The sequence below is a fragment of the Bombus bifarius genome, unplaced genomic scaffold, assembly GCF_011952205.1.
Source record: "Bombus bifarius isolate JDL3187 unplaced genomic scaffold, Bbif_JDL3187 scf7180000008030, whole genome shotgun sequence".
Classification (NCBI taxonomy): Eukaryota; Metazoa; Arthropoda; class Insecta; order Hymenoptera; family Apidae; genus Bombus; species Bombus bifarius.
Genome location: NW_022884401.1, coordinates 1,023,480 through 1,049,860, shown reverse-complemented (window position 1 = coordinate 1,049,860; position 26,381 = coordinate 1,023,480). Strand labels below are relative to the sequence as shown.

At 38.4% G+C, this 26,381-nt stretch overlaps 1 protein-coding gene across 2 annotated transcripts in view; it reads left to right on the top strand.

The window, feature by feature from the left end:
* LOC117207463 overlaps positions 1–26,381 on the top strand; it is a 41,200-nt gene that overhangs the window by 3,298 nt on the left and 11,521 nt on the right. Inside the window, exon 1 of one of the 2 annotated variants that reach the window (XM_033447740.1) lies at positions 20,075–20,665. The exons of the other annotated variant lie outside the window; for it this stretch is intronic. The gene's annotated coding sequence lies outside the window, so the exon portion shown is untranslated. Of the gene's footprint in view, positions 1–20,074; positions 20,666–26,381 lie in introns of those variants that run through there. 2 annotated transcript variants of the gene reach the window in all.

Sequence of the window (26,381 nt, the reverse complement as noted above, 5' to 3'; positions counted from 1 at the left end):
ACATAAATTCTGTGAATAAATTGTCTTTAAGCAATAATTCTCTGTCAATGGAAATTTTCTTTGGTAGCGTCCCATCGTGACGATTCCTAGTCACGAGCCTGTTTAATATTATTCGAAGGTATTCAGAGAATCAGACGGGCGGACAGTGCGACCGAGATTATAGATTACATTTGCAGATTCTATTTGCATACTAGGTTAAGAAGGGCTTCTGTTAGTCTGTGTTCAATATCGTATCACGACTGAAAAGAATTATCCTTCGGTAGGAAATCTCGTTCTCTTCGATTGTCTCTTCTCTTACTTTTTTTCTTTGCGTTTATCGTTTATCCGAACGATATACGTAACAGGTAGCTTTCAATAGGGCTAGGCATTTAAACATCAGCTTTCAACTGAAACGTAGCGCAGAGAAATAAGAGGTACTTATGATGCTAATGGAATAATCCGATGCTTCTTCGCGAATTAGATTAAATCCGAGATTCCAAGTATTTCGAGTGTTCTCGTTAATCCCTTATTCTCTGTATCGATGTTCGAATAATTTAGTAGGTCGTTTACGAGCCAAATTATAAATAATTCTTGGCGATCAATATTTAACAATATTAATTATTTACTCTAATCGATCATATATTAACTTAATGATTATAATATAATTAGTAAGCGTGTAAATTAACTTTTTAATTCACTCTAGTTTTAGTAATTATTTGTAGTTCAAATATCGTTTCGTCTTATTTTTAGTTTCGCTTGCATAATTTCACGCGAGATAGCCGAATATAATAGAGATTATTTTTTTAATTAAGTTTATATTACCTGACTTATAAAAGGAATTTCATTTCGTTTAAAATTAGTAAATTGCTAGTTTTTCACCAATTCGTATAGTAACGTAATGAGTAATAAAAGTGAATTGATAGTTGTATCCGTTCGGTAAACTACAAAGTAGCAAGTTGAGAATCAACGTTCTGCTACCATGTTGATATCACTACCACGTTCACCACCTACGGGATCATCCTCGTTGGCGCATGGTTGCAAGAACTTTCCAGCACCACCTCCGCTACCATCGCTACTAACGATGAAGGTGATGATCTCGTGATTTCGAAGCTTGATTCTCTCGTATACAATTTTCAATCGCTTCCAACAGTTTATTAACGATAAAAACACATTATTCAAACGTGTAGCATATTTTAGTCGGATTATAGGTAAAATATATCAATAGAAAAATTAATCCAGAAAATCAGATTATCATCTAGTATTATTTATCGATACAGTAAAATTATAGAACGCTACCAAACTCTCAACGACGAATTCGTCAAGCTGCCTTACTACTCACTCTTCGCGATATTATTTTCGAATGATTAGAAAGTCTGTAATATCCGCACATCGTACTGACACATGTATATTATAAAACGAATAACAGACATAGTTCCAGATATAGCGAAAGAAATACGAAGAAAGACAGTGTTTCATTTCCATCTGAATAAACCTTTTGAGACTTATACATATGCATCGAGCTTTTGTTTAACCGAGGCCACGTACGTGTACGATATTTCTCTCGCAGATATCAAAACATTTTCCAATATCATCTGTCTTCTCCGACGCTTATAAAATACACTCTGAACAGATAAAAACGAAACATAAGAGAAATAATTATTCCTTGCCTTGATCCTCCTATATTTCTCATATTTCATATCTGCCAATTACGCGTTTAATAACTTTTTCTTCTACTTCTCGTCTCGTATTGAACAACGATAAGACGTCTAATTTCACTTGTGTCTAACGTTATTACGCTTTTTAATCGTCACATTTTTAAGAGATATTGACATTTAAGAGATCGCTGCGGTCAGTTTGATGCTCCTTCAAAGAGTTCAAATAAATAATATGGTTACGTATGGACGAACAACGTGTTTTCTGTAACGAACGTAATCTTCTCTAGGGATTGATATGAGTCATGCCAGGAAGTTGGCTCGAAGCCATCGCTATACACCATATCGCATCGCCGGGCTACCCCCACTATTCGCTATCGTCACCACGTCACTGCTGACGCCCCTTTACACCCTCGCAGCCGAGTATTTCAATCGTTCGTGGCTGGCTGAGTCTTCCACCCACCCATTCTCCCACCCTTCGCTCACCCTTGCCCTGACCCTTCTTCGTCTCTGTTTCCTCGTCATCGGATTACCACCCTCTATTTCCCTCTCTCTCTCTCTCTCTCTCTCTTATACGTTAGCTATCCCCTTCTCTGACTCAGTCGTACACGCGATTCACCAACGCTCTCTGTCTTCCTATTTTTAGAACAGTCCCCATAACCACCCTGTTCTCGCTGGCTGCACGGGGGTAGAATCGACCGTTGAAACTTTGATTTTACTTCTACGGAAGTTTAGTAGTTGAATTATTGGGGCGGATCAGTTAAGCGAGGGGAAAAAGCAACGATCGAGATATAACGAACTTGAACTACTTAGGGTAGAATTCCAGTTACAGCGGAATCCGCTTATTACGATCGCTCTGGCATTTCTTGCAACTCTCGATAAGAGCAACCGGCTGATAACATAGAAATACACGGAATACACAGAGGATGGAAAGTTTCCATTGTCGAGTTCGATTTATTACCAACGATTACGATATCTGTACAATTTGTATCTTTCGCGAAAATAATATAAGAAATTTATTTGAGAAAGATATTAAATCGCAACTCCTACGCGTTGTAACTGCTGAATGTAATTCAGCAATGTAATGTCACAACGCATTTCGAAGTTCGTCGCTCCGTGTAACGTGTGAAAGTTACGAGATAAGATAAGAAAGGTACGAATTTGCTGCGAACTCTTGTCCTTTCTCTCTTATCTATTGCTCAAGTGTCATGCTCGATATCAGCAGCCGTAGTTTGATTACAACAGGCGGATTGTTTTTAACTGTTTTCACTTCTAATTTCGCTTTCACCTAATTTTAACTAATTTCCTTTTGGGATCCACTCATTATCATAATAATAGGCGATTAACGACGTTATCCGTGATTATCACAACCAGATGACCAGTTCACTGATTCTTCCCACTGTCTGTAATTTGTTGTTGTTGTTATAGCAAACGATAAGCCAAGTTTCGTTTCAACAAATAGAATTCGTGTCTTTCGTGTTGGTATCTTGGAGTTCGTATTTTGTGAATGAACGACGCGTGGGAAAGGTGTTCCGTTAAGGTTGGTCAGGTTTCTTTAATCTGATCTCCTGGTTTCCGTAAGAGCAAGAACCACGTGCGAGGGCAAGATACGGTCAGATTATAGCAATTAGCAATATAGCAATATGAATCGAATATTCAAACTCCAGAACGAGATGACGTTATCAAACAATTTTCGTATTTCGCTTGTTAATTGTGATTCGTTTCTACCGAAGTGATAACGATTTATTATAATATTACTGGAAATAAGAATCCCTGGCTGAAAAATATCTTACCGAAAGAAATCGCACGCAGAAAGACAAATTTGTTTCTCAGTGCGCATCACGCATACTTTTGAACTAACTTCTTCATGAAAGCAATCGTATCGAGCGTTGCATCTTGTTACTCGCACATCTGTATTTACATTGGAAGGGGGGCGGATCTGGTGGGTAGTTTGCAATTCCGAATCGATTTTATCGTATCGCTATAATAACAGTACGTGCGTGCGTGAATCAGTTATAAATATAGAGTTGCCGTGTTCAAAGATTTCTCGAATGACCCTCGTGTTATATGTTAACTGCGTTCCTCCTTCTTTTCCTTTTTCTATTCTCGTAGGGCCATTGCGTGGGTGTAACATTCGAGGGCGTAATACGTTCGTAATATATCGCAGAGGGGGTGTTGGAAAAGAAAGACACGATAGAACACGAAATTAAGGATAATAAATGTGAAACGATCCGTTTATCAAATTTATCAAGTTTAGTCAACTATACATGATTCGCAGGATTTGTCTGACTTAAAGAAAAAAAAAAAAGAAAAATGTATTGCCATTCACCACGAAAAAGAAAAGAAAGAAACCAACCTTTCCATCCAGGATGTACTTCCGTTTACAGGAGATAGGTTTTATAAAGCTACAATATTTCATTTTTTCGGTCGTTTATTCAGTCGCGATCACGAGTCGAACCCAGTTGCAGACTTTAATCTCGTCTTGAAACGCTCTCCTATTGTGCCTGGTGGGTCCGATTAGAAAGGATACTAGACTTTTTTCCTGTCGATTCAATATGCTCGCGGCCACGATGAAAATCTGATTGCGAGGCTCACCGTGTATCTAGTTGCAGCAGTGTCACCGCTTCCGTCTTTTCATACTTTCTATCGTATCATCTCGTTTCGTGGTTTTCGTCTACAGCTTGGAACAAGTACGCCGTGATGTCGAATCGAACGTAAAATTAACCATCGTCGGTTGGAACTGGGTAATTTTGGGGAGGAAAAGGGGACCATTAAGGAGGATGATCATCGTTAATGATTGGATTTACCAGACAGGAAATTGAGATTATCGGGAATAGATTAGATTGCTTTGTCGAATTGTTCCTCGATCACTTTCTACTTTACAGTCTCCGTTGGTTGAAATTGAAGTTACCGATCGATTTAGTCAATTAATTAATTTAATTAGCCACCGATCAAGTTATCGATGTAGTTCCCGTTGCCTTTCCGTATTTCCATTATTATTATATTATTTTATTTTTCATTCTCAGCTAGCGAAGCATTCATGCAGAAACTCGTAGATCAACGAGTGATTAAATATAGATATTTTTATTTTTTATTCTACCAGCTCGGAGAATTATTTTTTAATACTCAGTTTTACATCTCGCATATTTTTGAATTTTTGATTAAGCGTCCAGACAAATGAAATTCGATCAAAAATCGTGGAAATTCGTTTCTAAAGCAAATCGGCGAGTAATAAAATTGATAAACAAGCTGAGTGGAAAGTACTTAAGAGTAAAATTTCCAATTCCACGGTACGATCTCTCGTTCCTGCCTCGCAATTAATTTTCTACCGAGCATCCAGACTAATTAAATTTAATTATTAATCGTGGGAAATGAGTTTCAAAATTCGTTTCTAAATAAATTCGACGATCAGATAGTCGCTATTCGTGAACTAGGAGAGATAGAGGGAGAACGATCGGACTATATCGTAACTACGGTCTGAGAGTGGAGAACAGTAGAACACGAGCGTTCGTGATCAGCCACATTGAAAGTGCCTCGCCTATAAAGGTCAATTCTCCTGCTTTGAAATTAATATCTTGAGCGAAGAAACGTAGCTCGTTGGCTCATAAAGCCAGCCTTTTTTCGAGCAATTTCAACATTCAGTCAAAGGCAACCTACATACCTCTGTACAATTTCAAAGTGAAATTTTCTTGTTTCGCTTGTTTGTCGCTTGACTCGGCTATACAGAGTTTCACGATTTCAAAGTGGCTTCGAGGAACAAAGTGAAGGAAGACAATGGGCACTGCCATATTTGGGACGTTGAATATCTGAAAAATCTGGTCGGAGAAAGACGTATAGATTGCTAGAAATTTTGTTACGCAACGAACATATCGGATCGTGAATTAATTTTGTATTATGATTTGCTACCAAATCTCGACTCTTTAGTACGTATAGTAATGTATAAGTAATGCCAGATTTGATTAGATAGGCGATCATTAGGCAATTTAACTAGATAGAAAATTATTCGTTTATTTCCTATGAAAGTATTGGTATTTATTTTGTACGAAAGATCGAAGCCACGTTATTTTTATTCGACACTGAAAATACAGCAAAATTGTTCTTTAAATCGGTCGGTTTATATTCTTTGTTATTTTATTACACCATCAGAAAATTAAATAACATTATCTGTTAATACTGATAAAATCGCTTCGACGTCAAAGCTTACACGTTGAATCGGAACGAACGAATTGGCAGGAATTTAAGATAGCGAGCGTCTAAAATTTCAGTCACATCGCGTGAGTCATTAGTCGTTCTTGTAAAATGTACAATCTTCAATTCACCTCGCTATTTTATGCTGTAATTTACCATCTCGCTATACGTACATAGTATGAACCACTATAGAATATGAAGTCTCATTAGTTAGTTTCATCGCTCGTTTACCAATGGAGAAAGTGATGTTACGAGCGATTACTCTTCTTTATGCCATCGAACCGTACAAGACAGGGTTTGCTACAATCTGCCAGTTAACGCACGTTAAAGACGATAATTAAGATCGTTCGAGTAACAGCTTCTCGAGTTGTACGAAGACGAGGTTCATCCTTTGCGAGGAATACAAATTGTACTGCAATCGTTCCAACGTTTCAATAGATATGTTTTATGAACGAAAGCAAATCCGATGTTACAAATATGGGAAATTACGCGTATAAGAATCGTATAATCTGCTCATATAATCCAAAATGCTGGAAGTTATCACTCGAGCGTTATTAAAATCGTTGTACAATATTTTAGATTTTAGATCGAGGTCGAACGCGTTGCGTTACATTCGTGATTGTCTCGTAATTGGAGGAGTTTTCAACATTTGAAGGTCGTCATTATGCTTCATTTCTCTTTTTTCATTTAATATGGAATCGCGTGATTTTCTGTACGTGCAACGGCAGGAAAGACAAAAACAAGGCCCGTGCAATCAAGGTTATTCTGCCAATTAAGTAATTGCTCGTGATTTCGTTAAGCTTAATCTGTCCCTCGTACGATTATCAGCAAACAATCTTGGCTGGATAGTGCAGAAACTCCACACCGTATTTGTGCATTTATATTTCCAAATACAGACAAGATATTAATCTTAAAAATGAAATCGCAACCAGATATTTAACATTTAAAAGTGCAACAGTTCGAAAAAGTTAAAGGGAGTCGTTAACGATTTTCCATTATATTTATCTCAGGCACGCGTGCTTCACTTTTCTAAATTACCTTTTACAGTTCATTTTTCTAAATAAAAACATAAATAAATAAATAAGAAAAAGATAAATCGGTCGACAATGTTCTTTGATCCTACTTTATCTGTACACGTGTACGTTTAAAGTTCCCGAGTCTCCTCCCACAGTTCTCTTTCACAAGCAACGTAAGACAAAGAAAATCAGAAAATATCGCGACGATACCAACGCTATATAACATCGTGTACGCCTAATATTCCCGAAGAAGCAGAATCGATCCCAAAACATCGATCCTTGAACGTTATATAGGCCGAGGACATTCTTTTCCGAGAACGAAAGCAGTTTTTAGAGAGCGATCTATTCTTGCGCGTGAGCCGAATAGCGCCAGAGAAATTGTAATAATCTGCCGCCAAGTGTACCAACTGAAACAAAAAGGAGGCTCTACATCAATCGTGCAACGTTAAAGCAACTGCGTTTCAACGTTAGAAATAGCAGCGGGTATTTTTCAAGGTTCAAAACCGTTCCTCGTTGTTCCATTGATAAACGCCAACTAAATTAATTCGAGTGACTCTCATCCTACGCGGTTTTTATTTTTCCTTCTTTTTTTTTTTTAACATAACGAGTTATGACACGTGGAAAATGTCATGATCGAAATGTCCACCGGTATTTTTTTTCTGCCCCACGGTCGGTTAAGATCATTTTTCTGAGAAATTCCATCCTTTGTCCTTCGTCCAACGTGTTTTCGCGTTTCTTCGCCGCGGTTTATTAATAGTTGTAACGTCCACCGTGAAGTTTTTGTCGCACCATTCACGCAGACGACGTTGAAAAACATAGCGGACGTGGATCTCCTTTGGTGCATCGATGCATTCTTGAAGATTTGAGGGGGCAGCCTGACGCGTACAGTTCATCTTGACATTGAATTTCAATCAGTCTGGATCGTTGGCGAATTTGGAAATTTCAATTTCAATGTTTTGCCTCGCGTGTGCTTATTTGGATATTTTTGCTGAAATATTTAACATCGAACGTGTAAATCGGAGGATTTCGACTCTTTAAACTTTGCATTTTAAACGTCGATTAATCGAAATAAATGAGACTTGTTTCTCCATTCGACTGTATATTTCGTAAAATGTGCCAATGTAACGTACGTTTATTCTAACGTTGCCAAATTTTAACAGAATTCCAGACGAGTCGCGCGTTACGTAAGAAATGGAAAGAGGGGAAGCTTTAATGAAGATTTCGTCTTATCTATCTATCGTGTTTTGAAATTTATTGCAAAAGATTAAACGAGATTTAGTACGGATTTTACAAGTCTGTTTTTAATGCAAATGAGAGAAAAAGATGTTACGACCTGACGAAAGAAACGGCTACTCACAGGCACGTGTTTCTCTTTTCCATATTTAAGTTGATGCTGTTAAATAACGATCAACCGTCTGCAGGATTCTGTATCAATGTTTGCAACACGCCTTAAAAATTCCAATGTATATCGTAATTTAGAAATTCAAAGTCGAAGATTTGAATTTAATTCCGATTCGTTCGAATTGTAAAAAGTTATGTTTCCAGCCAACGTATACTATTTTCAATAAGAAGATATTTTCTAGAGAGCTGTCTCTTTCTAATTAATTCTGTTACTAGTCATTAGACGAAATACGAAGGAGCAAGAATGCACAGAATCTGCAGAAATATATGAAATACCCGAGATAAATCACTCGTTACAATATCTACACACAATAAGTGACAAAAACTTGTATCTATGTTCGATCTCTTTAGCTACGTTTATGAAAATATAAAATTGCATAAACATTTGTAATCTCCTAATCCACGATATCCAGCACTTAGATTAACATTCACGTATCGAAGCTTCAGAGGCTATAGTTTATATAAACAGAAAGAAATAATCAAGCTTCTTACGAAATTATTTTCTCCAGCGTAAAAAGATTAGATACTGTATCTAGCATATTGCAAATTAGAAACGATCCACGAAGTATACCGTCATCTTTAGCAAATCTCATCTTCGTCGCCAGCCTTCGAAGTCAGCCGTAAATACACCGTTGTCAACCATAAAAATCCTACAAAGGAGGACGAAAACATCAGCGTCCGATCTTTTGTGACCCACTTGGTGGTGTCCTTGCACCTGCGATGGAATGTGGGTCGAGTCGAGCGCCTCGTCTGGATCCCTTCGAAATTCAATTGCCATTCGTTATTCCTCGGCTAATAACTATCCTACACGATGATTTCTTGTAGCCTCACCTCAGACGAAACCAAGATCGAGGAAACGAAACGAAAAAAAAAAAAGGAAAAAGGGAGGATCAGGCTATCACTTCCCGCTGGGCCACCGCTTTACACCACGTTCACGGGTTCAACATACGTACTAATAATTTGTCGTCCTCTCAGAATTTTCAATTCTGCGTTCGTGCCTCGAAAAGAAGAAAATTTATTTATTTATTTTTTCGACCTGACAGCCTGGAAAAAGGAATTGGCTTACGTATACGTGTACGTAACTGCCATTCATTTCCATGTGGATCTTAGCGGGTGCAAACATCTATCCACACTCTTACCCCATACATATATATCCTCTCTTACACCTGGTGCTACAAGTTAAATATATATCCTTATTTCTGTTCATCTATATACGTTATTTTTTCACCTAATCTGTCGTATACTATCATACATCTACCTTCGGCTTACAATTAGTTCCTTGCCTATCTGCAGAATCTTCTTCCAGAATCCTGGCATTCTCGTAACGATAATAAAAGTAAGTGATTTCTATGATTTCTTTTTCAGGCTGACTACTAGTTACGCGGGGTCATTGGACTTTCTTGGGACGTAGATAGTGCCGAATACAAATCAAATTTTTTTATTTCACTCGTTTATTTCGTTTATCGTATGTTATACAACTTCTGTGATCATCTTTGACGATGTAATCATCGTTGGTGCGCTGCACAGCATCTGCCACGTCAGAGGCATCGGAATACAAAATTTAAGAAATTTCACGAAGATGTTTACGTCCCGAAAAAGTTCTACTCCCATGTAACCAGTAGCTGATGCAAAAAAAAAGGTCTAGAAAAATCTCTCGCTGTTGTTACGCGAGAATTCCCTCTTTGAGCAGCCTCTTATCATCGTTTCAATTTTTTACAAGCATAACGCGTGCACGCGTTCCGAGATGCTAACATTCCTGAAAGGGTTCACTTGCTGTTTACCGTTTGTTCAGCTGCTCGTTCAGGTTTCTAGAACTGGAATCTGATTCCACGTTTCTCGCGTTTCGATGCAATTATTCCATCTGCCGATACACTGGGTGACCGTGCTTACAAGCGAAAGTCCAGTCCATTCTTCGCTTGTAGTTCGTTCGAGACGCTCCACCGCCCTCGTCATTCTCGTTCTCTCCTTTCCCACACCTCGCATTCGCCTTGCCTGCGGTGCATGTTTGTTTATTTAAACGAAAAGCAGAATAAATGCCTTTGCTGTATGAGACGACAAAGCAGGAGAAAGTTACTGTTAACATATGCACATATGTTACATATGGGTTTAAAGATACGGATACAGGCATAAGAATAAGTTAAGGTATACTTCCAGCGAGTGTTTTAAGGCTTCTAAGTGGACTAAGGTTCGTCCAGGTAGATTTACCGTCGCGTGGGAGGAGTTGGTACGATTTAGCACACGATTAGAGCAATTAAAATAACTATAAGTTGCGCGGCCTTGATTACATATAATTAGACAATGGATTGTTACGCATTCTTAGGTAATTTAAAGATGTAAATATGTAAATTCGCGTGATTGTGACTATAGAAATTATTAGAGTTGCGCCTCCGACCAGTAGAATAACAATTAGTCTGTGGACATTTATAGGAAATAAAAGGTAATAAGGATACCAAACAAAGCACGGAATATGCAAAAATACGTGAGACATTGAAAATAAATTGGTGCTTATAATATCTATATAAATGCATTTATGTAAATTTTACAAAATATCTACAGTCTAATGATTGTATGTATTTCTTTTTATTATTTTGAAATATGTACAGTGCTGTCTTGTTAGTAAATGGCCACGGGACGTGACCTTATCTGGCCAATTATAGAGGGAGATATTTCTAGGAAATTCCAAGTATTTCTCTCTTCTGGTGCGGTTCACGGTATACCTTCACCCTCTTGCACGTTAATTTACAAACCAATATCAGAATATTAACAAGCTGATAAATTACACAACTACGTTTCTCTTAAATTTTATAATTTCATTTCAAACCTTCTCGACCAGGTAACTCGTAAAAATCACTATCCCTGTCAGTAAATTTGATAGCGTCTTAATAGAGAATCTGCTAATAACAATGAAATATTGCTATTATTAAATCGATCGTGCAAAGAAGCTCCGATATATCTTTTCATTCGACGTACATAATTTCGAAGGACGCTTTCACAAAATTTATTTCAAGAACAGACGGGGATAGAGACAGACAAAATCTTGGCCAATGTTTAACTCAGCGTTAACGTACTATGCTGTGTATCCAGTGTGGACGAATCCTTAATGGAACGGAGGTCCTTCGATTTTGCACCATGCAAACTCAATTTGTTCGCCATATACCGGCTGACCTAGTTCAATGGTTACTCGGATTATGCGATATGATATGTACATGCGTATAACAGTTCGTAGAAGTATACGCCCAGTTTGAAGAGAATGAGAATATCGAGCCAGAGAGAGAGAGAGAGAGAGAGAGAAAGAGAAAGAAAGAGAGAGAGAGAGAGAAAGAAAGAGAGAGAGAGAAAGAGAAAACTTGCAATTTCTAATTAAGATTTTCGACGAAAAGATAGGCTAACGACGAGCCAAGGATGTCCTTGAAGATTCCTCTTGATCTTGTTAATCCTGTTACGATTTATTAATCTCTGTAATATATATATATTTCGACTTATCTGTGATCAGTAAACAAGAAAGCTTTGTAATATTTTAAGAAGACGTCTAACATCTACGTTGAGACGCGAGATCATGCGTGTCAATAGAAAAAGATAATTGGATCGAAATCGTAATAAAATTTCTGTTTTAAGAGAGAAGAGAATTTCCTGTAACTTCATGGTGATACTTAATACCTTAGGTGTTCTAATAAAAAGAAGCGAGATCGAGACAAAAGAAAGACTTTGCAGAGCTACATACAGCGTACAGCTTAACATAGTTTAACAGTTTAGTACTGTATCTGCTATAGAAAGTATTCGAGCTGGAAGAAATTGATCAGAGTTGTTGATTGATATTTAAAGAAAGGTATAGCGATTAAATTGAAGGATATCGTTTCATTTTACTGTGGCGTTGTAATTAACCGCGTCTCGTGAAACTGAAAGAAATCGCAAGATCGTGGGTGAAAGTGGCGTCGATTCTTGCGACTGTTGCGTGAACAAGCGGCCGATCGGTGAGGACAGGTCTGCTGCTCTCAAAGGTTCCTTCGTTGCATAACTTTGTAACGATCGTTTACGATTACGTTTATAGTTGGACGAACGAAATCGTCCATATTTCGTTACGATTTATTTTCACGTACGCTTTCGCTTGCCGCGTATAAATCTTCTCTCTTTTTTTTTTTTTTTTTATTCAATCTAACTCTTTCACTTTGTTCCATTAACTTAAATTTTCATCCAGTTTTTTTTTTATTTCGTTTTATAAATCCAATACATAATGTAACGTATGTTGTTTCATATTGTCTGATCTATTGTTTTATTTTATTAACCTAACGGTTAATCTCCATTTTATGCGACCATTTCGATTTTCAATTCGGTTCTTTCATTCTATATCGTTGATTCAATTTCTGATCTAGTTCCATCGGTTTGTTTTATATTATATTCACAGGCGCTCACGTACAATTACGTCTTCTCATGACCTATATCTGGTTGACGTAAAATTACGTCATTCTATAAGACAGTAGAAAGATGTAAGGCAGGCAATGGGCAATTGGTAACCCGTACGAGCAATAAGATCCTCATCATGAACAATGGTATCGTAGTGGGGCAATCTGTGAGTGTAGAAACCACAGATCCCGTTGAAATAACAAGATGGCCCAGAAATGGAACGCGATGAGATGACAAACGTCAAACCTATAGAGATATTACAGATTCCTCGATATTTTTCGTTTTTCCTACAAGAATGCAACGTTGTAGATCGATGCAGATCGTAAAGATCGATGAAAGGTAAATTGATGATGATTTATGAAAATTCAAAAAAAAAAAAAGAACAGGTATACTTACACAAGTAATAAATTTGAAGAAAATACTTGTCTACGACGAGGAATTAATTTACATAAATTATGACGAAATGATTTAGTGGTGATATTTGAACTAAACTACACATAGATAGGAACCGATTCGAAAATACACAGTTTAGATAGAAATACATTAGAATTAGATAATCTTTTTTTCTTTTTCTTTTTTCAATTTGAAACAATAGCTAGTTACGATAACGTTTGTGATTTGTATCCCTTTGTTAATAAGACTCGGTTAAAGACGACATAAAGTGAAACTTATTTCTCGAAGCATTCTAGTTGTCAACTATTTTGGCGCCGTAAAATGGTAGCGTCTTCGAGGGTAGTGGCGTTACGACGCTTTAACGCTGCTAATAAAGTAAACTTAACGATTCCATAGCGCTTTAACGCCTGTACACTGTGATTCACTTAGAACGCGCATAATTCAGCCGCCGTGAAGGAATATTTTACTATCGCTTAATCGCGTCGAGTGTGTCGTGATTTATCGTCTGTTAAAATTGTTGCCGCTTCGCTCGACCGAGGAAAAAAGTCTAAACACGAAGAATATTAATTTTGGTCACCTTGAATCAGCGTCGATTCAAAGGCGGCAGAAAAAGCAGAAGAAAAAATGAAACAAGGAGCGACGAATCGATTCGTTTACAGGGTGACTCAGGAGATGAAAACCTTTCGAGAAAATTAGTTTGTTTTTTCAGAAAAATAATCTCGAATTGTAAATTATTTCAGCAATAATTTAGTATCGTTAAACGGACAATTTGTAAATATTTATACAAATTCGCATTAAAGAGACGAAGCTTGAACAGAGATTCCTTGGAAGATTTCTTCCTGTGAATTTTTTGGAACGTTTCTGTCGTAGATATAATTTCAGAATCAGCTGCATGATCTTTTTGCTAATAGAAAACACCGGAAGGTTCTCGCGTTTTGAGTGTTTTGCGAACTTCGAACGATCTTGAAATGTTCATTAATTTGATCACAAAGAATGTGCTATGTACTTTGAAACGTCTTGTATAGCTAAAAATATTCTTCCGACTGCAGCAGACTGTTAGCCAAACATCAACGTCTCGTCTGTCCAATTAACGAAAGGAAGGAACAGAAAAAAGTTGACAGAATCGATCTCTGAAAGAATAAATTTACACAATACATAGAAACACATTACCGGTTAAATTATTTAATTGCCAAATCACGTTGATCCAATAGTTTTTTTCCAGTCGGTAAATAATACCTCTAGTCACAAAATTGAAAATTAAATACCGTGAGTCAATATTAGGCTGATCCTTATTCTTGCGCATGCAAATATGGCGCAAAGTATTCTGAATACAGATATTACGATTTACAAAATCCAGAAATAGCGAATAAATTATCACGAATAAGATATTGGCAACGCTAGTAATAAGACGTATCTTATTATATTCTACATGGATTGCTATGCATATAATATGCACAGAGAAGCACAGAACAAGCAAGCAAACTCGAACGAACTAATAATATTCCATACGATCGTTGGAAACCACTTTAACGTTAGCTACGAATGTTTAGTCAAGAAACAGTTAATTATCTGAACCGTATTCGTTCTAATTGCACGAAAGATTTTGAATTATCGTATAAATATCATTGATAAGAAAAATTCGAATTAAATCGTTGAAGCATCGATTGAAAAATTGCCGAACGACTGAAAAAGTGATCGGAGTAAAACGATAAATGGAAAACCGTAGGAAGGAGAAGAAAATCGGTCTCGACGTTGTGTAAATTGTAATTAGGTTAAAGTTGCAAGTCGGAGGCGTCTATTGCGTTGGAACTGGGACTCGATCGACGAAGGACGTCTATAGAAAAACGGGTAAAAAGGACCTCGATACAACTCCGTCGCGTAAATAGGTGACAAACTTGAAACTCGTCGGTGAAATCGTTCGGAAGAGACATACCATCTCGAAACGGATCTCCGCGAGATTTCATCGATCATTTTACCGCCCTATATTTTTCTACAATTTCTACAATTTCTCACGATCGTTAACATTCGCAGAATCTTTCAACTTTATCTCTTCGTGGACGTTGAATCGTCGAGAAACCCGAGAGACTCTGTTTCCGCGATGTGAATTATGGATTATGCTATAGTTACTTCTTCGTCGTAATAATTGTTAAGAATCGTAATCGATTCTCTCTCGTTCTGAAGTTTAAATTTCTCTGAGGAAATTTCGAATGTCCTACTTCTATTCTTCGCTTAATTTGATTGATTTATTTAACCGCGGCAGGAAAAACCACTTTGCTATCTTCGATGCAGAGGACAAAAGTATAAGTTTCAAGACAAATCAAACGCAAAAATTCAGTAAGCGTGTTACAGAGTGTTTTAACGAACCGATGGATTGATCAAATAGATGAGTCGTCGTATGTACAGCGTTAGAAGGAATAGCTGTGCGATTTACGCAATTAAAATAGCCATATGTTATACGGTGTTGTTCAGAATGAAGCAAATTGTAATTCCTTGGACTTCTACAAGCAGCGTTTAGAGGAAACAGCTGAATCACGTCAGGTCAAGGTATTACGCCCTTGAATATCTTACAATCGAGCAAGATATCAAACATCATCCTTCTACTGCTCAGTGGCTGAAGGTTCAAGTTGCTAAGAACAACGTCATAAATGTGAGAAAAAGGAGGCGCGGGACAGCCACGATGTTCAGCAGTGTGTCTCAGGAATTTATATATTACATTATTATAATATAATATAAATATAATACATTTATATTAATATATAGATATTTAATTATTTTATTTATCAATTATTATTTATTAATATTAATTATTTATATTATATAATATAACTATAATAAAACTTCTTTGTTTCGACAGCTTTTAAGAATCTCGATAATTGCAATTTTTGTGCGAAATCCAATTACTTCAAGTGAAATAAATATTCGAATAATTTTATTTATCATAGGAAATTCATCTTATTTAACCGTGTTCCGACGTACAAACAGATTCGTTCTCTATAAAGAAAATAATCGGAGAATTACACCGTCGATCTTGAAATCGTGTTTCAACGTGGAGCGCGTGCCTGAAACGTTTTCCGCGCTATCTTGCTCCTATCTTCTCCTTTCTCCTCGACACTTTCACTATCACTTGCAACAGCTGCGAATTCTAGCTTACCCTAGGTATTTCTATTCACTGCCTCCGGACGTAATACGCGTCGTCGTTGCCGACGAGCCATTACGCACGCCTTTTGTCACAAGGAAACTTTTCAACGCGTTGCTTCTCCACAGCTGATCGACGTATAGAAACCTTACAATTATTGGCTTGGCAATTAAGTGATTGCGGATTTTGTCATTATCATCCAGTGACAAAGGCCGCAATCACTTAGTTGCCAACTCAATACATATCTCCGCTAAGATTGCTCGTGAATTTCATTCGAAGATTACTTACGTCACGTTTAATATATAAATCCCGTTATGGAATTATTTAAGTAGGTTACATTTACGTGAAATTCACGTGGAATTTACGTGGAATTACGTGGTCTCATCGGCGAGTTGTAATTTATTTCACGAACAACGTCCGTCCAGAAATCATTTCGTCGTATCGTGACGGTGAAAGCGTAAATGGAGTAAAAGCGGTTTTTCTTTCAAACGCTCGGGCTATCGTAGTGAGGATCGAAGCTCGAAGCGGATTGAAGGATCGTGCATGGAAATTGCGTGCGTGTTTCGGCCGAGAGTGGCCAATACAGCGTGCGACGTTGGTCCAACGTGCGTCGTTAAATTAGTTAAACTAGCGCACCAAAATTAACCCGGTTATGTGAAAGAGGATATCGAATAAATTCAACGCGCAGCCGCGTATTGGTGGCGTCAGTATATGCGCGTATGTGTGTGTGATAGGATGTATCAGTATACGTGCGTTAGTGACACAGAGCGGTGAGGAAGAGAGGAGAAGAGGAAGAATATCATGAATGAAGAACGGAGAAAGGCACACGATCACAGGCGAGTTAAACAAAAAGTAGAGGGGAAATAATCGAGAAATAAGATTAAGAAAAGGAAACGACCGAGTGGAAGCTAGTTAATAAAGCTAGCTGATAAAAAATAATAGAAGATTTTACGGCGAAAGACGCGAAATCGATAAGAAAAAGAGAGTGAAATGGGAGCGACTAGGATAAAAGGAAATGTTAAGGTAAAGATCCTATGGTAACCGGTTATGTTTTGTAATAAAGCCATAATTTAGTAGAGTACTGGCAGAACAAGCCCCGGAGATTGAAACAAAAAGGGCGTCGCAAGATGAAATGGACAAAAACGAGAACGAATAAAAAGTGTAATAGAGAAGCGGACACGCGTAAGGCGAGACAGGGAGTTTAGTTGATGAAATGGACAGAAGTAAGAGAGATTCATAACGCGTAATGGTGGAACAACCGCGCAGGGTGGGAGAGGAAAATTCTGTTGATTGGATAGGTCACGGAAATATAAGATTACAAGCAGTGGCTGAAACCGGGGACGGTTGAACCCCAAGGTACTGTATTTGCTGGAATAAACTGGAATGAGAAGGAAGGTGACATACAGAGAATAGCAGAGTAATATTTTACTTGATAGAGCAGAGTGTGAGCTAGGAAAAGCTGCCCATAGAGGATAACAAAGAACTAGGAGCACCAGAAAGGAAGTTCGTGTACCAGAATCAGAAGAACTGTAGAGAGTAACAAGTAATCGCAGAAGCTGGAAGAAGATTTCGAAAAAGAGAATTTCCTTACTGGTATACGTTTCTCGCAAAGGCTAACAAGAAATCGACAAGACGAAGAAGAAAGAAATTTTGTAACAATTGACAGAATTTCGGTGCTGGAAACAGACAGTTCGACCACTGCATTATATGCTTGAAAATAAGAAAGAAAATCGCGTAGACGTGTCAAGACGAAGAACGAAAGATTCTATTTCTACGGACGGCTTGAAAAAGACAGTTCGATTACTGCTGTATGTTTCAGAGTAAGAAGAAAAATCGCATAGATGTCAAGACGAAGGAAGAAGGATTTTATATCTAGAGAAACACAGTTTCGATTACTACTGCGTCCTGCAAAGTGAGAACGGTCTGTATAAAGAGTAACGTACGGAAAATCAGGAAAACTGAAAAAAAGGAAGATCTTGATATAACATATTGTTGGTGCAACGAGAGATTCATTGTTGGTACAACAGAGAATCGTTCAGCTCTGTTCCATGCGAAGCTCCATTTTTCAGCATGTGTCTGCACAGGACCACGATGTCTCCGATAAAGAGGGGCAGAGACGCGTAAAGCAGAAGCTGGCCGTGGGTTGGAAAGAGATCGAGTATAGGCGGCAGTGAGAGAGACGGAGAGAGCAGATAGATAGAGGGAGAGAGAGAGAGAGAGAGTGAATAGCGCGGTCGAAGCGAGGGAGCGACAGAAAAGCAGAGAAACGAGGCCTCCTCCGTTCCCTTTGAAGGCTTGCTACCACCTGCTACCACCGCCGCCTCTATCGGTGGCTGTCTGTACAGAGAACAAGCGGGGGCGGCGGTGCAGCGTCACGAATGGAGAGCAGTGACGCTGTTCACGGTTCCACGGATTGATCCTGCCGTTCCCTGTTCTTGGAAACGGGCAAGTCGAGGAGAACTCGAGGAGAAGCAAAGTGTGTACCGTTTACCTTTCACGGCGGATTTTTGTGATCCGTGCACTCGTGGTGCGCCGCTGCATCGATTCCGGGGATCTGCCTCTCTGATTACACGCCGACAGTGTAACCGGCGGTTTCGCCAACCACCGATAACGTTTCCGTACGTCAGAGATCCGATCTGCCCGTTATTTCGTGCAGAGTATGAGCAAAGGAACGATTCGTTGGACGAGGCAGCCTCCTTTCGATCGGTTTGTCGTTGACGTCGAAACAGGAAGATAGGCGACCGTGAAATCAAAGACGGACGATTCTGGAGCGTGAAGTTGTAAAATATATTTCCATATATGGTAGCGGATAGGAGCAAATAGTAGCAAGGGGAAACAGATTCCAAGGAAGAGTCGTAGAAACGAGAAACTGGAAGGATTAAATAGACGCTGAGATGATAAGAAGAAACAATAGCTACGGTGAGAGACAAGTATAAAAAGAATGATAAAAGACAAAAGATTGTAGGGTGAGGATGAGTTATAAAAAGAAGGAAATATGAAAAGATTAAGTAGAAGCAACCGTAGTAAAAATAAGTGGATTCTAGAGGGAAAAGATGCTGTGAAAAGAAGGAGACAATTGTAATAGAAGATAAAAGATCGTAGAGGAGCCGTGGCAAACTTATGATTTAGTAGAATACTAGAAGAAACGCGAAGATTGAAATAAAAGGGGACTTCGAAGATGAAACGGAGCAAAATGAGAAGGGAATCCATAAAGTGTAATAAAGAAGCGCGGGGATTAAAGAGAAGAGTTTTTAGTTGATGAAATGATATCATACGTGTTCAATAAGGACACCGTTGAGTTGGATAAAAATCGGATTAGATTTTTTACTTGCTTGGATAAGAATTTATCTCTGTTCGATTTTAGAATCGAGAAGTTGTTTGATGTTTAATGACATCTGTTCGTCGAACTGTCGACCGAATCAGCGGATGGGTCTGTTTGAACGTTCCACAGACTTTGATCGATGTGCAGACAGTAAAATGCGAATTTATCGGTACGCGATAAGGAGATGAAAATACTCGATGTTGATCAAATATCGGGATGTTTGTATCGAACTTTTGTAAATAGTGGATTCTTACGATGATTACATTAGGTTAGCGACGAACCTCTGACGAAGATTTTACTGAACATTTAAAATATTGGATGAATGGAAACGCAGACCAATTAAAAATCGTCTGAAAGATGGTTGTCTTTTAATTTAAACCTTAACTTTAAAAAAAAAAAGAATTGTTAGGATCATGAATTTAGTATCAACTATGAAACAATTACGAACTATTTCATTTATAAAAAGCCTTTAACGAAGATTCCATTAAACGTTTAAAAGATCAAAGGACGCGATATCAGCATTTTCTCTAAAGCGCATGAAAAGGAAAGAAAAATTCACGAAATTTATAAAGAGTTAACTGAACATTCGTAACACCAAAGCCCCTTTAAAAATCAATTCAAAGTCGTGAAAAATCTATTAAAGAAAGGTCGCTAATTCCAAGCGATCATTCGTTGCAGGTGCTAAAACATAGGATAAAAGAAAAGAAGAAAATACGCGAGATTAAGAACAATAGAATTTTTCGAAGAAAGAAGATTTTCAAAACGATCGCCTACTCATCGATGGGGAAGAGCGTCGTCGACCTGATGATGTTCCTGGACGTCTGCCAGCTGTACCTTCAAACGAAACGGAAGTCGCGGAACTTGTGCACGCTTTGGGCCATCGTCACGTTCATTCGCACGGAAGACACCGGTGAATTTCTACGTTGGTGCCGAGCGTACACAGTTCCTTATCTACGTTACAGGGACAACTATGTCAGTTCTAGCGCCAAAGAAAAGCAGAGGGTCGATAAACTGATTCTGAAGGTTCTGCAAGAGTTGTTCTATTGCGGATGCATACCACCATCCGATATCGGTCTATGAATGAAATTTTCTCACACATATTTATAAAAATGTTCTACCGTACATGGTGGATTATTTTAACGAAGATTTTCCTGCTCGGTATCTTCTTCTTGGAGATGTAAGTGTGTACGTTTGCTAATAGCCATTTTCCCCGAATTTTTCTGTTTTACGAATTTTACCAATGATCAAACTCTAAATAAGAATCGCGAATCCAGAGAAAAAGAGAGAGAGAGAATGAACAGGTAAAATGTTCACGAAGGAATCGTTACACGATGATTATTATTTTATTGGTGGTAGTTTGCAACGTCTTTGTATCGCATCGTCGACGATAGACTCATTTAGACCCTTTTTGATTAAACTGTGAATGGAATTATTTCATATCGGTTACTTAAGATCACTCCTTTTTTTAATCAATGTACGCTTACGAATTTTCCTAAGTATAATTATTCAAAGACTACTACGTATCTTAACAAATATATACATAGATGCATAATCGTTTCATAATATTTCATAAATGAGAAACGTAGTGCTCAAGAAGGCACGATAGTTGAGATTGTGTTCGATGCACGGAGAGCGTCGAAGAGCAGCGTCGCTCTCGATTTTAATCCCTCTGGAGGATCGATCTACCTGTGGATTGCTCTTTCAATTCGACGTTTCTCCCTTCTCAGCTGTTATTCTTTTCTTGCGTCGTTCTTCACGTGCTCGTGGCTCGTACAGCCACGAGCGGACGCGTCTTGCAGAATTCCTCTTTCGTTAATGGAAAGACCACTCGACCTGTTTGTGTCGTCCATGTTGACAACGAACGTCGACGACGGCCATTTCGACGAGGGTCCTCCACCGTTGCCAGGAACAGAAGCTTTAGAAACGTTGCTCGAAGGAGAAGAAGTTATTGTTCGATGGTCGAGCGTGGTAAGTTTTCACTAGTGGCGCATTCACGCGAAATACGAGAGGAACAGGCTTAGCATGTCTTGTGCAATTATGCGGTATTTCTGGCTCATAAATGGCCACAACGATTTCAATTAGGTTTATTATATCAGATTTATATTAGATTCGGCTATTGGATTCTGAAATACTTGGTCCTTTCGTAGTTCTATATTTTACCTGATAAATATCATCAATGTGACGTTTACGATACTCGATTACATTTATTACAAGCACCGTATCGGTATCGATAGAAATACCAATAACGATTAAATATTATAATTCGCAATTATATATATAATTAATTAACAATTATATATACATAATTATAAGTTGAGATTTTATATCTCGGAATAGAGAGACCAAACGCGTGGATGAATGTATTATAGAAATTCTTTATTCAGAAATGTTAGAACTTAGAATTTCCAGTGGTTTCTATCCTATGTGATAATACATTGATAGATGGATTTATTACAGTGGATTAAACAGAAAACGATGATTGTTTAACTTGGACTTAATACAGTAGCGTGATATGACAACTCTCGGTTAACGATTCTTGACTCTTGTCTCTTCCGGTGGCTAAGTGAACGATCAACGGCTGCGTTGCCGAAATATATCGATTGAAGTTTTCCCTATTGAAGTTTTCCGACCCTTTCGGTTTGTCGCCATTTGCGCTTTATCGTCGATATTGTCTGTATGTCGGCGATCTTTCCGCGGTACTATTGGGTTGGCAACTAAGTGATCGCGGATTTTGTCAACACCACCTAATGACAAAATCCTCAATCGCTTAGTTGCCGACCCAATACAACGGAGGAACAGCTGCAAAGAGAATCGTCGTGCCAAAAACTAAACACTAGAGAAGACGTAGAGTTTCCCTAGAAGTGAGACCCACTTGAACAGATACGATTCACGAATAACGTTCAGGTATAAAGTATTTGAACTATAACCGAGTTATTAGAGTCTCGAAGAATCTTTGGAAGCTATTAATTATTGTTACGAGTATTACGTTAATTGCTCGCCTTTCGTCAAACGAAGTACTCTAATTGCCTCGTATTCCTCTTTTCTTCGAATTCAAACACCTCTATATAAACTTGATTGAACGTTCGCCTAAAGTTTACATGGCCGTTTATTCGAAAGAAAGTACAATTAATCTCCACTGCGATCTAATCTTCACAATGAGATCTGCTACGTTATTTCTATGTAGCTGTCGTAATAAATTTAGCTGTTTTGTTGTCCGATTCGCGATCGCAGAAAATGTTACCACGCTAAGATATTTAGATGGAGACATTGCTGCAATTACGAAATCTAGAATACAGTTTCACGATCGTTCCAATCGTCGTCCTTCCTTTGGACAAACTAATATTGCACGCCTGGGGAAACTCATAGGAAAAAACAGCGTTGATTGATCGATGGATTGACGTATATGGAGCATTTCTCTTTGGACGCGATAAAACCCGTTCGTATTCACAGGCAGATATACTCTCGGTATCTCGGTTTCCCTCCCGTACCTTTTGTTCGGTTTGTCAAACAGCCAATTATAGATAGTCCGATCGATTTTTCAAATCAACACTCTGACGCGTTGATGATGATTCCGTTCGACGAAGTTGATTGGTAGAGAGCCGAAGAGTAAGACGATTTTATCGCCTGTCTTCTCTCCTCTTCTCTTCCCTCTTTTCCTCTACACATTTACGGAAAATTTAAAACCACGAAAGAACACGTAATACCGTTTATCGTTGCATCGATTATTAGTAATTTTCTCGATTCTTGATTTACGACTAGACAGGAATTGAATAAAGTTCCATCCATCGGTAGCGGCGCTATGGAACGCGTAACTAAGCAAAGTCCTTGCCATACGATTCATCGATTCTCGACCATCGTCAAACCGAGGAAACTAAGGAGGAAAATAAATAAAAAAGCAGAAAATAATACACGAGGCGATAGTAACAGGCGCAATGTCGCACGTAGCGAAGAACCTCACTGCACGCGATCACGTGGCAATATCAATTTCGAGCGTGGATATCAGTTTGGAACGTACGTTTAGTCGAACATCTCCTCTTCTCTTTTTCAATGTCCAAAGCTATTGTTTCGAACTGGTTTCGCGACAGCTGTCGACCGATAATCTCGTGCGTGCAGCTCAGTTGCACTGGTCAATACGCGATTCATTAGGATGTAGGCCAACCAGCGACGATTAATTAGGTCGAACATGCTACCTGTAGATTCTGGCCCGGTGTGTTCCGCCAAAACGCTCCACGGACTATTCCCAATTTCACGGTTTTCAATTTTTGCGAAGCGACGATCGGAATAGAATCGCTTTTTAACACGGTTGCAACAGTCGAAAAGTTTAACGACCATAATGGCCGTATTTTTATTCTCGTTTCGTCATTCTATGATTTATGTGAATATTTCGTTGCAGTTCGTTGGAAAGGTGAACGCGTTTTGGTTACATCAAAAAGTAAGATCGATTAGGCTTTGACCGTGGAGGTGAACGAAAGTCGAGGACAGATATGTTCACGGATGATTTTCCTTGAATTCGATGAAAGAGCTTGGAGGCTCAGCGTTTAAAAATATCTTAGGTCCTCTTAAGGATGAACCTCCGGTGAAACATACACGGAATACGGAAGTATTTGGAGCTGTTATTTTAGCGTTAACGGAAGTACTTGCAGACGACTATTTTTAACCCTCCTTTGCGTCGTTCTTTTTAAAAAAACGCGCCTCTAGACTCTTGCTGGCATTTTTAAACTTTAAAGCCTTTTAAACTTTAACCTTTCCGCCGGCTCTGCCGCTTCACCGCGGAATATTTTATACGTTACGTTGCGTTTCTGTATTACGTTTTAATCGGCAATCTATCGGAAATTTCAATTGTACGTAATAGGAAGCGTTTAATTTGATAAAAAAAAAAAAAGAAGAATTTAATCGTCCTTGGATTCTCATGTGAAACGATTTCCATGCAGAAAGATTATACGAATATTTTACGAAGATTATACGAACATATTTTTTCATATGTTCAATTGTTTTAAAGACACGGTAAACTCCAGTAAAATCGCGTTTTCCGAAAGTAACGTGTTCCAAGCGATCGTCGCTATGTCGACTTTTATTTTCTACGTTTTATCAAATAGGACAATATTTTAAAAACAAATAACGTATATACGAAGTTGATTAAAAAAAACATGTTATTCATGTATGTAAAGAATGTTGTATTTCATTGAAATTTAATAAAAATGTAATTATACAAATCCACGTATTGTGTTCTTGAAGATTCTTTTTAATTGAAAAATACTTTTACGATCTTCGTTATCAGTCATCGTCGGAATCGTCGCAAATCGCGTTGCAACGTCTTCGTTTTCATGCAAGTAAATATTCATTTTCAATCGTTGAATCACGTTCCATCTTTTCAACGAATCTGTTGCTTTGTTACGCGTATTTGCCGCGTTATATCATATTCGCGTTGCAAAAACTCGCGTTACACGACGGTTTACTGTATTTGCAATAAATTCCTTACGAGATATTCCTTGTACAGCACCGACGATCTACGATACGCGACTAAGTAATCAAGTTTAAGCGGATTAATAATTCATTTCCATGCGATTCAATTATCAATTGAACCTTTCTAAACATAACTTGAAACGATGATGTTGATATCACGATTGTTTGCAAGTCTATCGGTATATCAAAGAGAGAAATATTCGCCACGAAATCACGAGGGGAAAGACGTAAGATACGAGAATTTATTGGGAATAAGAGTGGTCAAAGGATGTTAATAAACATCAACGATTTCCTCACAACTTATCGAGGTGGAACCGTGTAGGGAGCGCTTGGTAAATGAAAGTGACGAGAAAGTACGAAACCGGTACCTTTGAAAACCGGAATCCATCGTCGGCCGCCGATTATGGAATATCAATGGATGACCAAATAAAATTAAAGCCGTGCAGCACTGAAAACGAAAGCGATTCCACTCGGAGGATTCGAAAAAACTGGCAGATTCGTAGCTGGATAGCAGAGGAATGTTTATTATAACTTAACAGAAAAGACAGTACGATAAACACAATATTGCAACACTCTCATAAAATCGAATATAATATCGCGCTTCACGAATTCGCTTATCGCTATTTCTACGTCAGAGCAACACGATGAACTTCTCTCGACCACGATTAATTCAACTCTGACAGCATTACCACGCTCATTTTTCCTTTAACAAACCTTGGTAACGCTCACAACACTCCTTGACAACATTAACATACCTTAACAACGTTTATAAACAATCAGCCACGTCTTTCACTAACGTCACACCATCGCAAAATTGTATCTTCTTTGTTCCGGTCGAAAAAATTGATAGGAATTTGACGAATGTTCGGGACGAAAATTCCGACGAAACGTTCGATCAACGAGATCAAACTTCATTTCTTTTCCTAAACAAAAATTCCCGTGGAAAATATCCGTAGAATATTTAGAGGCGTGGCGAGATACGCGTAGCTGTCCTGCGCTCGAATAATTTAAACCGATCCTTTGTTTCCATTCATCGTAGATGATAAGACGGAAGACAATGCGACGCGGAGGATAGTTTTGGCGAATAAACGGAACGAGCAAGTGAAAATGCACCGTGACACGAGTCGAGAAACCCGCTGCGCGGAGTTTCCGAGCTTCCGTGTTATGAGAAACCGTCGCGTTATTGTTAACGTGGGACGACAATGATAAATTTCGAACAGAATCGTCGCGTGACCTTGCGTAGGTGTTTTATCAGATTAAAAAAAAAACGCAGAGGATTAGCGAGGTAAAATTAGTTGCAGCGGTTTTGGGTTGTGTAATTCAAGTTCCATCGTAATTAGAAATCAGGATCAGTTTTATTTACCGGCGGTTATCCGGTCGCTGCCAGTGACTGTACAGACCGTTTCAAAATAAGCGTAACGTGAAACGAC